The sequence below is a fragment of the Stenella coeruleoalba genome (genome assembly GCF_951394435.1).
Source record: "Stenella coeruleoalba genome assembly, chromosome: 7".
Classification (NCBI taxonomy): Eukaryota; Metazoa; Chordata; class Mammalia; order Artiodactyla; family Delphinidae; genus Stenella; species Stenella coeruleoalba.
In genome coordinates this window covers 58,001,382-58,017,498 of record NC_137153.1, presented here as the reverse complement: position 1 = coordinate 58,017,498, position 16,117 = coordinate 58,001,382, and the positions used below count along the sequence as shown (strand labels likewise).

General features: G+C 42.6%; 1 long non-coding RNA gene across 1 annotated transcript in view; it reads left to right on the top strand.

The window, feature by feature from the left end:
* Positions 1 to 16,117, top strand: part of LOC307189332 — a 119,400-nt gene that overhangs the window by 13,520 nt on the left and 89,763 nt on the right. Inside the window, exon 2 of the long non-coding RNA XR_013829150.1 lies at positions 14,049 to 14,716. This is a non-coding gene — a long non-coding RNA (uncharacterized lncRNA). The remainder of the gene's footprint in view (positions 1 to 14,048; positions 14,717 to 16,117) is intronic.

The window sequence follows — 16,117 nt, the reverse complement described above, 5'->3', positions numbered from 1 at the left end:
GTGTGAAGGCCCAGATCAGTGAGCACCAGAGGCCACGTGGGGGAGGGGACTAGAGTCAGGGGAGTGGGAGGCTGAGAGGTGAGGGTGGATCGGGGAGTTGGGGAGGCCTCCTAGGTCATGGCAAGAAACTGGGTTTTATTCTGGATGGGATGGGGACCCACGGGAGGTTTTAAACAGGGCCAAACAGAATCTGACTTTGGTTTAAAAAGGATCACTGTAGTTCCCAGCTTCTCAGTGGTAGGTTCTTGGCATTTGGGGAGGGATAATACTTAGCTGTGAGGGACTGGTCTAACTAGGGATACTAGTCCCTAGGCACTAAAGTTGACAAGCATTATTGTGATAACCCCAGATGTTCCTGTGTTTTTACAAACACCCCAGAGAGGTGAGGGTAGGTGGAGAAGTCATGCCCTGAGGGGCAAGTGTGGAAGCAGAGACCAGTTAGGAGGACAGCCGCTAGGCCAGGGAGGTGGAGGTGGGAAGGTTGAACTAGTGGGATTTAATGATGAACAAGGCGGTAGAGAAAGGTGAGAGCAAGGAGGACCCTTTTGAAAATTTGTAACCTGTTCCCTAGGTTTATTCATTTGTTGGGGAGAATGGGGTAAAATTACATTTTACTTTTGAGATGCTTATAGGAGGTGTTCAGGGGGTCTATGAGACTGGAGCTCCAAAAGAGGTCAGGAGGCAGAGAGAAATTTGGGGGTCGTTATGGTTGTTAAAGCCACGAGGCTGGCTGAGATCACCCAAGAGAGAGTTTAAGTAGAGCGAAGTTCAGAGGCAGAACCCGGGGCCCTGGACACTCAGAGTTCAGGAAGCAGAGAGGATCCTGCCAAGGGGATGGAGAAGGAACAGCCAGTGCACGAGGAGAAGAGCCAGCAGAGGGAGGCTTCTGGAAGCTTGCTGCAGAGTGTGCCAGGGACTGTGGAGGGCCCTTTCAGGTACCTCACCTCTTAGCCCCGTGAGGCTCATGGGGTACTGCAGAGAGACTGCTCTGCTGGAGTGTAATCCTTCTGCCTTAGCTTTTGGCAAATGAAACGTATAATTTGGTGATCATTATCCTCATTCTGCAGCATGTTGCCCTTACTTAGCATCTGCTGAGCACGGCCTTCAAGTAGTGGGAGATGAGTGTTCTGAGGCACGACGGCCTGCATGCAGCCTCAACCGTTTTCAGGAGCTCAAGCAGGGAGAGGAAGCCCCCACTGGTTCAGGTGGATTATTCCTGGATATCAGTCAGCTGTTCCTGGATTGTGTGCATGTTTCTAGTAAAATACAATTGATGACAAACTACCGTAGAATGAAGCAATTTCTCTGCCCCCTTTAAGCTAGCAAATGGTATCGAGTTTTTAAAGTTTACTTTTATTTTAAAAAATTCAAACATGTGCCCTCTCTATGCCTAACAATAGGCTAATGGCACCGCTACTTGATGCAGTATTCTGCAGCCATTGACAATGTTTCTGAAAAGTAGACAATAACGCGGAAGAATATTTGTATTTTAATATTAAAAAGGCAAGCTATAACATTGTATATTCAATAGATCACAGCCATGCAATGTAAACAAAACAAAAGAAACAGATGTGCAGAAAAAGGAAAACATTGTAAAGAATCTAATAGTGGTTTTCATTGGGTGGTAAGAAAATAAGAAATATATTTATCTTTTTCATGATTTTAGGTATTTTCCAAATTTCTGTGATGAGTATACAGGCATACCTTGCTTTTTGCGCTTCGCAGATATTGTGGTTTTTACAAATTGAAGGTTTGTGGCAATCCTGCATTGTCAGATGATGGTTAGCTTTTTTTCACAGTAAAATGTTTTAATTAAAGAATGTACTTTTTTTAGACATTATACTATTGCAGACTTAATATACTGACTATAGTACAGTATAAACATAAATTTTACATGCACCAGGAAAACACAAAATTTGGGTAACTCGCCTTATTGTGATATTCTCTTTATTGTGGCGGTTTGGACCCTAACCCACAGTATCTCTGAGGTATGCCTGACATTATTTTAGAACAATGTTTCTAAACTAGAACTTTCTGCAGTGATGGAAACAGTGCATGTTTTTTACTGTCTAATCCATAGCCGCTAGCCTCATTTGGCTACTGAGCAATTGAAGGGTGATTAGTGTGACTGAGGAACTGGATTTTTAATTGTACCAAATTATTAAGTTAAATTTAAATTTTAGTAGCCATTTGAGGCCAGTGACTACTATATTTGACATTAAAGCTTTAAAGTGCAAAATAATACAGGTATCCTCTGCTATTCAAAAGTTCACTTTTCGCCACTTCACTTTTACGAAAGACCTGTGTTAGTACTCATTTCGCTAACCAAAAGAAATCCAAAGACGATTTCACTTCTACAGAAAAAGACAAAGTGAAAATAACGTTCAGAGATGGGTTTTGCAGCGACCTGTTTTCGGGGCTGGAAGAGTGGCCCTCCCAAGCTCCTTCCAGGGAACTACACTCAGCATCTCAGCATCAAGCCACCATAGCCTTGAACTGTGTCTGTGAGCATCTGTGTTTCATCTTGATTTATTTTATGCGTTAGTTAGAAAGATGCATCCTAAGGTAACTGCTTCTTCCCTTTACGCCGTTTTGGCTTATGGAAGGTTTCATGGGAACCTTGTCCTTTCGGATAGTGGAACCTGTATCATATCTCAATAAGCTATTATTTATTTATTTATTTATTTATTTACTTATTTATTTATTTTTGGCTGCATTGGGTCTTCGTTGCTGTGCGCAGGCTTTCTCCAGTTGTGGCGAGCGTGGGCTACTCTCTTCGTTGCTGTGCACGGGCTTCTCATTGTGGTGGCTTCTTTTGTTGCAGAGCATGGGCTCTAGGCGTGCAGGCTTCAGTAGTTGTGGCTCGTGGGCTCTAGAGTGCAGGCTCAGTAGTTGTGGTGCACGGGCTTAGTTGCTCCGCGGCATGTGGGATCTTCCTGGACCAGGGCTCCAACCTGTGTCCCCTGCATTGGCAGGTGGATTCTGAACCACTGTGCCACCAGGGAAGCCCTCAATAAGCTATTAAAAATAATATAAGTATTTCAAATATGCTCACTATACCAAGGTTTGAAATTTATTGCAATGTGGAGTGAGTTTGGATTTCATAATAGGGAATGTGGACAGAGCACAGGAAAACACTGGGGCTTTTATTTAAATAGTTTATTTTCTAGCTCAATAAAAAATGATCCAGCATTAAGGTTGGTCATGCCCAAGTTCAGTTTTAGACTAGGAAGAAACAAATGATAACCTGGATGTTATTTGATATTGTTCTGCAGAAAGTTCTGCTATTATGAATAATATTCTTCTGTGAACATGTCCAGATCTTTATGTAAATTCAAAACCTGTAATATCTTTTGAGGTGGGGACAAAGCTTGTTATCCCCATTTTATAGATGAGAAAAATGAGGCTTATGAAGGTTCAGTTCCCAGAGTCATAAAACAAGAAGCAAAAGCAATGCCTCTTAGCTCTTGAAGCCCAGAAGATTTATTATCTTTCACAATATGGACAAAACAATTTCTGATAAACTGTCTGGGGAAAGGGACTTCCCCAAGGAGCGGGAACGATTTGCTGTTTTTAAGTCCTTCAGATGAAGTTTTTTTTGTTCTTTGTTTTGGCTTTTAAAACTGTCCTGACTAGTTCGCAGAAGGCAGGGCGCTGTGCATCTATCAAAGGTTGCCCTTTGTTTGGTTGCATCTGTGTCTTAAGGCTTTCCATGGGAATGCCAGCAAAAAACCCTTATCCTTTCATGTGAGTGTACCCCCCTCACCCCCGCCCTGCACCTCCGTCCCTCTCCCCTCCCTCCACTACGCACTGCCCCTCTTGCCGGGTGGAAAGCTAGCCCATCGTAATTCCACATCCAGCAAATTAGAAAGATGCCGAGCTCTCCCGGGATCATGTTCCCTAGACAGGGAGACGCAGTGGACATAGTATTCGAGAGGTGACCTCAGTTGGATAGGCCACCCCCGTCCCCGTGCTCCCTTCCTCTGGGTGGCCCTGAGTGTTTGCTAAGAGCAGCAGGCAGCAGCGCAACTGAACACAAATGAATACACTGAACGTTTTCAAACTGAAAGTCTTAATCCTTTTTGGTTCAAGTTCTAGGGGAAGGTTGGAGCCAGTTGTGATTTAAAAAAATAATAATAATAAAAAATTCATTCACCCGTCTGTCAGTACCGCCAAGAAATATTCACATGAGTCGGACTATCCAAAAAAATGAAGAGTAGCTCTTTTCCAAGACAGATCTCTGGAACTCTCCCCCTCCCTTGCTCAGAACCACTTCCTCTCCTCAAATCTCACTTTAAAACCTTCCTGTTTGCTTTAGCCTATGACTGACTCAGGCCCCATTCATCTTTCTTTCCTCTCTCCCCATGACCACATCCTTCCCCTCTCCCCTCACCGGCCACCGTGAGAACACTCGCCTGCCTCTTCCTCCCTCCACTTCTCAGCCCCTTGCCTGTTACCCTGCAGTGGCAGCCTGGCATGTGGGAGTTCCTTGCTGGCCTGCACAAGTCACCCTCACCCGGTCCAGACGTGTTTGCAAGGGTGAGGGCCTCCTCCATGTGGATGCCTGCTCCCTGGTCCTCAGAGGAGGAGGAGGTCATGAATTTCAAGGGTGCTTCTGCCTAAAGAGGCACATTGCAAATTGTATTTCACAAGTTACAGACTCAGAAACTTGGGACGTTTATTACAAAAAGACGTTGTAATAGGCCCACAAAGATACGAACTCCCAGGCCTGTTTCCCTTAGGAGACTTCAGGTAAAGCCCGAAGGCAAGGTGTGGGTGAAACACAGGCCAGACCAGAATTGTCGTTTCACCTCCAGAATAGTCATAATTGTCTCAACTGCATTTCTTCTTTCCCTCAAGTAATGAGGAAAGTAAATTCCTCAGCAAAGTTCTAAGGCAGGATTAGCCCTGGGAAAACCATCTCAGAGTAAGCCCAAGGGTTGGAATCCTTTTTGTCAGGGAGTACACGCAATTCTTTCTAAACAGCATGGTTTCCAGAAACAGACTCAGACTTACAGAACGAACTTATGGTTTCCAGCGGGGAAGGGTGGGGAGAAGGGATAGATTGGGAGTTTGGGACTGACATGTACACACTGCTGTATTTAAAATAGATAACCAACAAGGACCTACTGTAGAGCACAGGGAACTCTGCTTAATACTCTGTAATGGCCTATATGGGAAAAGAATTTGAAAAAAAATAGATACATGTATATGTATAGCTGAATCACTTTGCTGTACACCTGAAACGAACACAACATCGTTAATCAACTATGCTCCAATATAATATAACAATTTAAAAGAAAGAAAGAAAGAATGTGGCTTCAGTTTGGCCGTCTGGGCAACGGGCAAGCTGTGGGCTTTCCCAGAATGCATGGGCTCTGCTCCATCCCGAGTTGGAGCCTCTCTCACAGACACCGCAGGTCAGGCTGTGCTGTCTCCATGGTGGCCTTGCCGCCAGCTCCAAAAGAAGTGCTTCCAGGACCCGGCGCCCCAGGTTTTATCTAATGAAACACATGCTCAGCTCACTTTTGATCTTATCACAATAACAACAGCTGCCATTTTTAAAAACCACATCATTGTTTACAGAGCACATTCATGTTTGCTATGTGAAGGACGTCAGGCAGCTATTAATATTCCCATTTTACACTTAAAGGACTAAGGTCGATGGGACTTGACTAAGGTCACAGAGGTGGTGAGTGGTAGAGCTGTAATCCACATCAATCTTTTGTGGGAACCATGGCCCAACTACAGACATTCCCAGCTGAACACGTCAGCGTCCAGAGAGGGACAATCAGAGAGGCCTTCCACACAGTGGATGTTGCAGACGGGCCCCTAGAGTTGGCTTTCCAGTGGATTGTGGGGGTTTTGTTTCATTTTTGGTAACAGATCTTTTTGATTGTGCTTGCCTCATTTAAAAACTCAAGAGTGAGTCAGTATTACACACGCTCACCCAGCAGGTGGCAGCATGATGGGGCTCCGAATTATGCTTGTGGTTGAGCCAACCTGGGATTAATTCTGGAGCAGTTAATTCTGCTGTGTGAAAAACGAACCATAAGAAACATATTTTTTAAAACGGTAAAAAATAATAATTAAAAAAACAAAGTGCCTGATCTCACTTTGAAAGAAATATATAATAGAATTTGTATTTAATTGTGTATTGGTGTTTCTCCTCCCAGGACCTTTTTCTTTTTTTTTTAACATCTTTATTGGAGTATAATTGCTTTACAATGGTGTGTTAGTTTCTGCTTTATAACAAAGTGAATCAGCTATATATATACATATATCCCCATATCTCCTCCCTCTTGCTTCTCCCTCCCATCCTCCCTATCCCACTCCTCTAGGTGGTCACAAAGCACTGAGGTGATCTCCCTATGCTATGTGGCTGCTTCCCACTAGCTATCTATTTTACGTTTGGTAGTGTATATATGTCCATGCCACTGTCTCACTTTGTCCCAGCTTACCATTCCCCCTCCCCGTATCCTCAAGTCCATTCTCTAGTAGGTCTGCATCTTTATTCCCATCATGCCCCTGAGTTCTTCTGACTTTTTTTTTTTTTAGATTCAATATATGTGTGTTACCATGCGATACTTTTTTTTTCTCTTTCTGACTTACTTCACTCTGTATGACAGTCTCTAGGTCCATCCACCTCACTACAAATAACTCAATTTCGTTCCCTTTTATGGCTGAGTAATATTCCATTGTATATATGTGCCACATCTTCTTTATCCATTTATCTGTTGATGGGCATTTAGGTTGCTTCCATGTCCCAGCTTTGTAAATAGAGCTGCAATGAACATTTTGGTACATGACTCTTTTTGAATTATGGTTTTCTCAGGGTATATGCCCAGTAGTGGGATTGCTGGGTCGTATGGTAGTTCTATTTTTAGTATTTTAAGGAACCACCATACTGTTCTCCATAGTGGCTGTATCAATTTACACTCCCACCAACAGTGCAAGAGGGTTCCCTTTTCTCCACACCCTCTCCAGCATTTATAGTTTGTAGATTTTTTTGATGATGGCCATTCTGACTGGTGTGAGGTGATACCTCATAGTGTTTTTGATTTGCATTTCTATAATGATTAGTAATTTTGAGCATTCTTTCATGTGTTTCTTGGCAATGTGTATATTTTCTTTGGAGAAATGTCTATTTAGGTGTTCTACCCATTTTTAGATTGGGTTTTTTTGTTTTTTGGATATTGAGTTGCATGAGCTGCTTGTAAATTTTGGAGATCAATCCTTTATCAGGTGTTTCATTTGCAAATATTTTCTCCCATTCTGAGGGTTGTCTTTTCGTCTTGTTTATGGTTTCCTTTGCTGTGCAAAAGCTTTGAAGTTTCATTAGGTCCCATTTGTTTATTTTTGTTTTTATTTCCATTTCTCTAGGAGGTGGGTCAAAAAGGATCTTGCTGTGATTTATGTCATAGAGTGTTCTGCCTATGTTTTCCTCTAAGAGTTTTGTAGTGTCTGGCCTTACATTTAGGTCTTTAATCCATTTTGAGTTTATTTTTGTGTATGGTGTTAGGGAGTGTTCTAATTTCATTCTTTTACATGTAGCTGTCCAGTTTTCCCAGCACCACTTATTGAAGAGGCTGTCTTTTCTCCACTGTATGTTCTTGCCTCCTTTATCAATAATAAGGTGACCATATATGCATGTGTTTATCTCTCGACTTTCTTTCCTGTTTCATTGATCTATATTTCTGTTTTTGTGCCAGTACCATACTGTCTTGATTACTGTAACTTTGTAGTGTAGTCTGAAGTTTGGGAGCCTGATTCCTTCAGCTCTGTTTTTCTTTCTCAAGACTGCTTTGGCTATTCAGGGTCTTTTGTGTTTCCATACAAATTGTGAAATTTTTTGTTCTACTTCTGTGAAAAATGCCATTGGTAGTTTGATAGGGATTGCATTGAATCTGTAGATAGCTTTCGGTAGTATAGTCATTTTTACAATGTTGATTCTTCCAATCCAAGGACACGGTATATCTCTCCATCTTTTTTTATCATCTTTAATTTCTTTCATCAGTGTCTTATAGTTTTCTGCATTCAGGTCTTTTGTCTCCTTAGGTAGGTTTATTCCCAGGTATTTTATTCTTTTTGTTGCAGTGGTGAATGGGAGTGTTTCCTTAATTTTTCTTTCAGATTTTTCATCATTAGTGTATAGGCATGCAAGAGATTTCTGTGCATTAATTTTGTATCCTGTTACTTTACCAAATTCATTGATTAGCTCTAGTAGTTTTCTGGTAGCATCTTTAGGATTCTCTATGTATAGTATCATGTCATCTGCAAACAGTGACAGCTTTACTTCTTTTCTGATTTGAATTCCTTTTATTTCATTTTCTTCGTTGATTGCTGTGGCTAAAACTCCAAAACTATATTGAATAATATTGGTGAGAGTGGGCAACCTTGTCTTGTTCCTGATCTTAGTGGAAATGCTTTCAGTTTTTCACCATTGAGAATGATGTTGGCTGTGGGTTTGTCATATATGGCCTTTATTACGTTGAGGTAAGTTCCCTCTATGCCTACTTTCTGCAGGGTTTTTATCATAAATGGGTGTTAAATTTTGTCAAAAGCTTTCTCTGCATCTATTGAGATGATCATATGGTTTTTCTCCTTCAATTTGTTAATGTGGTGTATCACATTGATTGATTTGCATATATTGAGGAATTCTTGCATTCCTGGGATAAACCCCACTTCATCATGGTGTATGATCCTTTTAATGTGCTGTTGGATTCTGTTTGCTCGTATTTTGTTGAAGAGTTTTGCATCTATGTTCATCAGAGATATTGGACTGTAGTTTTCTTTCTTTGTGACATCTTTGGTTTTGGTATCAGGGTGATGGTGGCCTCATAGAATGAGTTTGGGAGTGCTCCTCCCTCTGCTATATTTTGGAAGAGTTTGAGAAGGATAGGTGTTAGCTCGTCTCTAAATGTTTGATAGAATTACCCTGTGAAGCCATCTGGTCCTGGGCTTTTGGAAGGAAGATTTTAAATCACAGTTTCAATTTCAGTGCTTGCAATTGGTCTCTTCATATTTTCTATTTCTTCCTGGTTCAGTCTCGGAAGATTGTGCATTTCTAAGAATTTGTCCATTTCTTCCAGGTTTTCCACTTTATTGGCATAGAGTTGCTTGTAGTAATGTCTCATGATCCTTTGTATTTCTGCAGTGTCAGTTGTTACTTCCCCTTTTTCATTTATAATTCTATTGATCTGAGTCTTCTCCCTTTTTTTCTTGATGAGTCTGGCTAATGGTTTATCAATTTTGTTTATCTTCTCAAAGAACCAGCTTTTAGTTTTATTGATCTTTGCTATAGTTTCCTTCATTTATTTTTCATTTATTTCTGATCTGATCTTTATGATTTCTTTCCTTATGTTAACTTTGGGGTTTTCTTGTTCTTCTTTCTCTAATTGCTTTAGGTGTAAGGTTAGGTTGTTTATTTGAGATGTTTCTTGTTTCTTGAGGTAGGATTGTATTGCTATAAACTTCCCTCTTAGAACTGCTTTTGTTGCATCCCATAGGTTTTGGGTTGTCGTGTTTTCATTGTCATTTGTTTCTAGGTATTTTTTAATTTCCTCTTTGATTTCTTCAGTGATTTCTTGGTTATTAAGTAGTGTATTGTTTAGCCTCCATGTGTTTGTATTTTTTACAGATTTTTTCCTGTAATTGATATCTAGTTTCATTTCAATTTTCTTAAATTTACCAAGGCTTGATTTGTGACCCAAGATATGATCTATCCTGGAGAATGTTCCATGAGCACTTGAGAAGAGAGTGCCTTCTGTTGTTTTGGGATGGAATGTCCTATAAATATCAATTAAGTCCATCTTGTTTAATGTATCAGTTAAAGCTTGTGTTTCCTTATTTTCATTTTGGATGATCTGTCCATTGGTGAAAGTGGGGTGTTAATGTCCCCTACTATGATTGTGTTACTGTCAGTTTCTCCTTTTATGGCTGTTAGCATTTGCCTTATGTATTGAGGTGCTCCTATTTTGGGTGCATAAATATTTACAATTGTTATATCTTCTTCTTGGATTGATCCCTTGATCATTCTGTAGTGTCCTTCTTTGTCTCTTGTAATAGTCTTTATTTTAAAGTCTGTTTTGTCTGATGTGAGAATTGCTACTCCAGCTTTCTTTTGATTTCCATTTTCATGGAATATCTTTTTCCCTCCCCTCACTTTCAGTCTGTATGTGTCCCTAGGTCTGAAGTGGGTCTCTTGTAGACAGCATATATATGGGTCTTGTTTTTGTATCCATTCAGCCAATCTATGTCTTTTGGTTGGAGCATTTAAGCCATTTACATTTAAGGTAATTATCGATATGTATGTTCCTATTACCATTTTATTAATTGTTTTGGGTTTGTTATTGTAAGTCTTTTCCTTCTCTTGTTTTTCCTGCCTAGAGAAATTCCTTTAGCATTTGTTGTAAAGCTGGTTTGGTGGTGCTGAATCCTCTTAGCTTTTGCTTGTGTATTATGGTTTTAATTTCTCCGTCCAATCTGAATGAGATCCTTGCTGGGTAGAGTAATCTTGGTTGTAGGATTTTCCCTTTCATCACTTTAAATATGTCCTGCCACTCCCTTCTGGCTTGCAGAGTTTTTGCTGAAAGATCAGCTGTTAACCTTATGGGGATTCCCTTGTGTGTTATTTGTTGTTTTTCCCTTGCTGCTTTTAATATTTTTTCTTTGTATTTAATTTTTGATAGTTTGATTAATATGTATCTTGGCGTGTTTCTCCTTGGATTTATCCTGTATGGGACTCTCTGCGCTTCATGGACTTGATTGACTATTTCCTTTCCCATATTAGGGAAGTTTTCAACTATAATCTCTTCAAATATTTTCTCCGTCCCTTTTTCTCTTCGTCTTTTGGGACCCCTATCATTCAAATGTTGGTGTGTTTAATGTTGTCCCAGAGGTCTCTGAGACTGTCCTCAATTCTTTTCATTCTCTTTTCTTTATTCTGCTCTGTGGTAATTATTTCCACTATTTTATCTTTCAGGTCACTTATCCGTTCTTCTGCCTCAGTTATTCTGCTGCTGGGTCCTTCTAGAGAATTTTTTATTTTGTTTATTTTGTTGTTCATCATTGTTTGTTTGCTCTTTAGTTCTTCTAGGTCCTTGTTAAACGTTTCTTGTATTTTCTCCATTCTATTCCCAAGATTTTGAATCATCTTTACTATCATTACTCTGAATTCTTTTCCAGGTAGACTGCCTATTTCCTCTTCATTTGTTTGGTCTAGTGGGTTTTTACTTTGCTCCTTCATCTGCTGAGTATTTCTCTGTCTTCTCGTTTTGCTTAATTTACTGTGTTTGGGATCTCCTTTTCACAGGCTGCCGGTTCATAATTCCCGTTGTTTTTGGTGTCTGCCCCCAGTGACTAAGGTTGATTCAGTGGGTTCTGTAGGCTTCCTGGTGGAGGGGACTAGTGCCTGTGTTCTGGTTGATGAGGCTGGATCTTGTCTTTCTGGTAGGCAGGACTGCGTCTGGTGGTGTGTTTGTGGGTGTCTGTGACCTTATTATGATTTTAGGCAGCCTCTCTGCTAATGGGTGGGGTTGTGTTCCTGCCTTGCTAGTTGTTTGGCATAGGGTGTCCAGCACTGTAGCTTGCTGGTCGTTGAGTGGAGCTGGGTCTTAGCGTTGAGATGGTGATCTCTGGGAGAGCTTTCACTGATTTGATATTATGTGGAGCTGGGAGGTCTCTGGTGGACCAATGTCCTGAACTCAGCTCTCACACCTCAGAGGCTCAGGCCTGACATCCAGCCAGAGCAGCAAGACCTTGTCAGCCACACGGCTCAGAAGAAAAGGGAGAAAAAAAGAAAGGAGGAAATAAAGAAAAAAATAAAATAATTAAAATAACAAATAATTATTTAAAAAATTTAAAAGTAATTAAAAAAAGAAAAGAAAGTAAGAAAGAAGAGAGCAACCAAACCAGAAACCAAATCCACCAATGATAACAAGCACTAAAAACTATACTAAAAAAAAACCAGACAGAACTCTAGGACAAATGGTAAAAGCAAAGCTATACAGACAAAATCACACACAGAAGCATGCACATACACACTCACAAAAAGAGAAGAAGGGGAAAAAATATATATATATTTGCCTCCAAAGTCCACATTCTCAGTTTGGGATGATTCGTTGTCTATTCAGTTATTCCACAGATGCAGGGTATATCAAGTTGATTGTGGAGCTTTAATCCGCTGCTTCTGAGGCTGCTGGGAGAGATTTCCCTTTCTCTTCTTTGCTCGCACAGCTCCAGCGGTTCAGCTTTGGATTTGGCCCCGCCTCTGCATGTAGGTCGCCTGAGGGCGTCTGTTCTTTGCTCAGACAGGACGGTGTTAAAGGAGCAGCTGATTCGGGGGCTCTGGCGCACTCAGGCCGGCGGGGAGGGAGGGGCACGGAGTGTGGGGCGAGCCTGCGGCGGCAGAGGCCGGCATGACGTTGCACCAGCGTGAGGCGCGCCGTGCGTCCTCCCGGGGAAGTTGTACCTGGATCACGGGACCCTGGCAGTGGACGGCTGCACAGGCTCCTGGGAGGGGAGGTGTGGAGAGTGACCTGTGATGGCACACAGGCTTCTTGGTGGCGGCAGCAGCAGCCTTAGCGTCTCATGTCCATTCCTGGGGTCCGTGCTTTTAGCCGCGACTCGCGCCCGTCTCTGGAGCTCCTTTAAGCAGCGCTCTTAATCTCCTTTCCCCACGCACCAGGAAACAAAGAGGAAAGAAAAAGTCTCTTGCCTCTTCAGCAGCTCCAGACTTTTTCCAGGACTCCGTCCCGGCTAGCCGTGGCGCACTAGCCCCCTTCAGGCTGTGTTCACGCCGCCAACCCCAGTCCTCTCCCTGGGATCCGATCTCCGAAGCCCGAGCCTCAGCTCCCAGCCCCGGCCGCCCCGGTGGGTGAACAGAAAAGCCTCTCAGGCTGGTGAGTGCTGGTCGGCACCAATCCTCTGTGCGGGAATCTCTCCGCTTTGCCCTCCACACCCCTGTTGCTGTGCTCTCCTACGTGGCCCCGAAGCTCCCTGCCTCCGCCACCCGCAGTCTCCGCCCGCAGGGGGACTTCCTAGTGTGTGAAAGCTTTTCCTCCTTCACAGCTCCTTCCCGCTGTTGCAGGTCCCGTCCCTATTCTTTTGTCTCTGTTTTTCCTTTTTTCTTTTGCCCTACCCAGGTACATGGGGATTTTCCTGCCTTTTGGGAGGTCTGAGGTCTTCTGCCAGCGTTCAGTAGTGTTCTGTAGGAGTTGTTCCACATGTAGATGTGTTTCTGATGTATTTGCGGGGAGGAAGGTGATCTCCGCCTCTTACTCTTCCGCCATGTTGAAGGTCTCCAGGAACTTCTTTGATATCCAGAAGTTTCTCTAAAGGCAAGTGGCTTGCCCTGCACTCAGATGGCAATACATGTCCGGTTAGTGAGATCTGGGACAGATGTGACAGATGATTTGGGGAACAGGACAAGGAAAGAGAGGAAAAGGGATGTTAGCATGAACGCCAGAACTTCGAGAGCCATTTCTGAGTGGAGGCAGGGAGAAAGGGAGCGGCAGCCATCAGGGTCCTTGCACAGTGCCTCCATGCCACACCTGGGAACAGGGACTTGAGAAGTGGCTGACGTGTTTATTTGGTGTGAGGTCAGCTACAGCTCTGAGGGCAATAACACAATTCTCATAAAACAGAACTCTCGGGCTTCCCTGGTGGCGCAGTGGTTGAGAGTCCGCCTGCCGATGTAGGGGACGGGGGTTCGTTCCCCGGTCCGGGAAGATTCCTTATGCCGCGGAGCAGCTGGGCCCGTGAGCCATGGCCGCTGAGCCTGCGCGTCCGGCGCCTCTGCTCCGCAACGGGAGAGACCACAGCAGTGAGAGGCCCGCGTACCGCAAAACAACAACAACAACAAAAAACCCAGAACTCTCAGGCTGGGCCACCGGCCTGCTTGCTGCCAAAGAAGGGTGGTGGCCTAACAAATGAGACATTGCTGTCAACTCATTCACTTTGTGAATTATGCAGGCTCTTCCTTGCCCTCCCATGTCCATCCCATCTATTGCTTTAACCCCTTTCTTGTTTGGTGCTGCTTCTTTCAGATGAAGAAGAAGGGAAAAGAGATTTGATTTCTGTGCCTATTAACCACTCCAACAGAAGGTCGTGTGAAGAATGATGTTGAAGCTGTTAGTAGAAGTTAGAAAAAAAATCTAGTTATAAGATCAGCAGAAAAAGACCTGAACTTCAGAGGGGGCCACAAATGAATGAATTAAGAACACAGCTGTCTTTTCAAAAGCCAACACAAAATGAGGATGGGTTTTATACAAAAGCAGCTATTCCTGCCAATGGGCATATGCATGTCCTTCTTTCATATGTCACAAGCAGACCTCGGAAATTCCCTGGGAAGTCCCCTCCACCACAGTGCCTGCAGTTTCTCCATTTGACTATGATTCTGTTGGATCTTGAGAGACTTTTTGATCTTCAGGAAGCTCTTATCACAATACGGCTCTTCCTGGAGTGAGGAGACAACATGGTACCTGGAAAGATGAGGGGAGTGGACTGGGAAATGGGGATCTGTGTCCCATTTCAGTTCTACCACTACCGACCTAGTGGCTTTGGGAGGGGCCTGCAATTTCCCTGGCCTCAGTGGTTTCATCTGTAAAATGGAACGGCATGGAGATGATGAAAGTGAAAGTATCTGCCATCATGCCTGGAGGTGCTCAAGAAATGATTCCTTCCTGTCTGCCGACCTCAGTTTTCCATCTGTAAGGTAAGGAATTGAACAAGAAGATCTCTGAGGCCCTGTCAACTCTTAACACTTTGTGACTCTGTTGGTGACAACTTAAGAAATCTCCAGCTAACACTCTAGTGAGCCTTAGTCTGTTAGATTCCATCAAATGATAGCGTTGTGATTTTGACTTTGTAGAATGATTTTTATTTTCCCTTATTCTGATTTTTGAATTTGTATTTTCTACTTTATGGCTTTTGCTTTATTAAGTTGTCACAAATCCTTTGAGGTATGAGAAAGAAAAAGTATGACAAACTGGATGAAAGAATGCATTAACTGAAAGCCAGAGAATAATGCTAATACTAAAACTAATACATTATTGGCTACTTACTATGTATGAGGAACCGTGCTAAGCACTTTATAAACATTAGGACACTTAAGTCGCACAATAACCCTGTGAAGCCATAATGATCATCCCCATTTTATAGATGAAGCAACTTTGTCCTAGAGATACCAGGCAAGTTGTCCAAGGTCACGTAAGTAGTGAGGGGCAACGCTGAGCCACAAATCCAAGTCTGGCTAAATCAGAGCAGTGGTGTGCTGACAAACAGGCTCCCAAAACACAAAAGCAAAACAAAACCCTAAATGCCTGATACGGAGTATTTACTGATTTCCATCACATAAATATTTCCACCACAGCCAATTTCAAGTTTCTAACAGTTTAAATCAGCTCAAAAAAAATTCCCAAATATTTAACAGTCTGCTCATGCAAGCCAATAGGAACCAACCCCAAAACACTACAGAAAAAGCCAGAGTTGCCACCACTGAGATGCACTGCCTCCCTGGATCATAGGCTGGGGTTGGGGATAGTAAAGAAGAAAGGGAAGATGGTCATGAACAGGAAACTCAAGAGATAAATCCATCCATTCATTCATTCATTCCACAAAGGCTTACTGAGTACCCACTAAGGACCAAGCCTTGTGAAATGTGCTTTGGATTCAGGTATGAGTAAGATAAGCAGGGTGCCCAAGCCAAAAAGCCCAGAGTGTGTTTGGGAGAGAGAGACACACACACTTAAACAAATAATTGAACACGTTATATAATAGAAGTATGTGTGCCTTTAAGGGAGCCCAGGTAAGGGAGGAATGAATTCTGTCGGATGGGCCTGAAGGATGGAGTTAGCAACATATACATGGAGGCTCCTGGGTAACACAAATTTTGCTTCCTTTCCAATTTATTGAGAGGTTTGCCTCACTAGAGAGGTGTGCAAAGCTTAGAACTCTGCATTTCTGACTAAATAGAGAAACCAAAGATGGGGTTAAGAAAGGGACAGTGATTCAGAAAGTAAGCTCCTTGAGTTAGGGATGTTGTCTATATACCCTTATATTCCTGACACCTAGCCCCATGCAGGGCACATAGTAAGCACTCAATAAATAGTTGTTG